Source organism: Mandrillus leucophaeus, unplaced genomic scaffold, assembly GCF_000951045.1.
Source record: "Mandrillus leucophaeus isolate KB7577 unplaced genomic scaffold, Mleu.le_1.0 Scaffold284, whole genome shotgun sequence".
Classification (NCBI taxonomy): Eukaryota; Metazoa; Chordata; class Mammalia; order Primates; family Cercopithecidae; genus Mandrillus; species Mandrillus leucophaeus.
In genome coordinates this window covers 1,921,948-1,923,522 of record NW_012102965.1, presented here as the reverse complement: position 1 = coordinate 1,923,522, position 1,575 = coordinate 1,921,948, and the positions used below count along the sequence as shown (strand labels likewise).

The following is a 1,575-nucleotide window of genomic DNA, read 5'->3' as shown; positions in this document are numbered from 1 at the left end:
TTGCTTTTGGTGTTTTAGTCATGAAGTCTTTGCCCATGCCTATGTCCTGAATGGTATTGCCTAGGTTTTCTTCTAGGGTTTTTATGGTTTTAGGTATTGATGGAATGTATCTCAAAATAATAAGAGCTATTTATGACAAACTCACAGCCAATATCATACTGAATGGGCAAAAGCTGGAAGCATTCCCTTTGAAAAATGGCACGAGACAAGGATGCCCTCTCTCACTACTCGTATTCTACATAGTATTGGAAGTTCTGGTCAGGGCAATCAGGCAAGAGAAAGAAATAAAGGGTATTCAAAGAGGCAGAGAGGAAGTCAAATTGTCCCTGTTTGCAGATGACATGATTGTACATTTAGAAAACCCCATCGTCTCAGCCCCAAATCTCCTTAAGCTGATGAGCAACTTCAGCAAAGTCTCAGGATACAAAATCAATGTGCAAAAATCACAAGCACTTCTATACACCAAAAATAGACAAACAGAGAGCCAAATCATGAGTGAACTCCCATTCACAATTGCTACAAAGAGAATATAATACCTAGGAATATAACTTACAAGGGATGTGAAGGACCTCTTCAAGGAGAACTATAAACCACTGCTCAAGGAAACAAGAAAGGACACAAATAAATGGAAAAACATTCCATGCTCATGGATAAGAAGAATCAATACCATGAAAATGACCATACTGCTTGAAGTACTTTATAGATTCAATGCTATCCCCATCCATCAAGCTACCACTGACGTTCTTCAAAGAATTAGAAAAAACTACTTTAAATTTAGTATGGAACCAAAAAAGAGCCCATATAGCCAAGACAACCCTAAGCAAAAAGAACAAAGCTGGAAGCATCATGCTACCTGACTTCAAACTATACTATAAAGCTACAGTAACCAAAACAACATGGTACTGGTACCAAAACAGATATATAGATCAATGGGACAGAACAGAGGCCTCAGAAATAACATCACATATCTACAACCATCTGATCTTTGAGAAACTTGACAAAAAATAAGCAATGGGGAATGGATTCCCTATTCAAGACATGGTATTGGGAAAATTGGCTATCCATATGCAGAAAACTGAAACTGGATCCCTTCCTTACACCTTATACAAAAATTAACTCAAGATTGATTAAAGACCATCAAGCTCTTTCAAAATAGAAATTGACAAGCTGCTGGCTTCTCAATTTGGAAATGCAAAGTATCTAGTATAGACAAAACAATTTTGGAAAAGAATTAAGTTTGAGGACTTATAACACCTAATTTTAAGACTTATTATAGACTGGGTGCAGTGGCTCATGCTTGTAATCTCAGCACTTTGGGAAGCTGAGGTGGGCAGATGACTTGAGGTCAGGAGTGCCAGATCAGCTTATTCAACATGATGAAACCCCGTCTCTACTAAAAATACAAAAATTAGCTGGGCATGGTGGCGGGAACCTGTAATCCCAGCTACTCTGGAGGCTGAGGACGAGAATCACTTGAACCTCGGAGGTGGAGGTTGCAGTGAGCCCTGAGATCGTATCACTGCACTCCAGCCTGTGACAGAGCAGAGCAAGATTCTGTCTCAAAAAAAAAAAAAA

The 1,575-nt window shown here is 38.9% G+C and overlaps 1 protein-coding gene across 1 annotated transcript in view; it reads left to right on the top strand.

Annotated features, from left to right (window-relative positions):
- Positions 1-1,575, top strand: part of CCDC146 (coiled-coil domain containing 146) — a 196,170-nt gene that overhangs the window by 19,410 nt on the left and 175,185 nt on the right. The window lies entirely within an intron of this gene.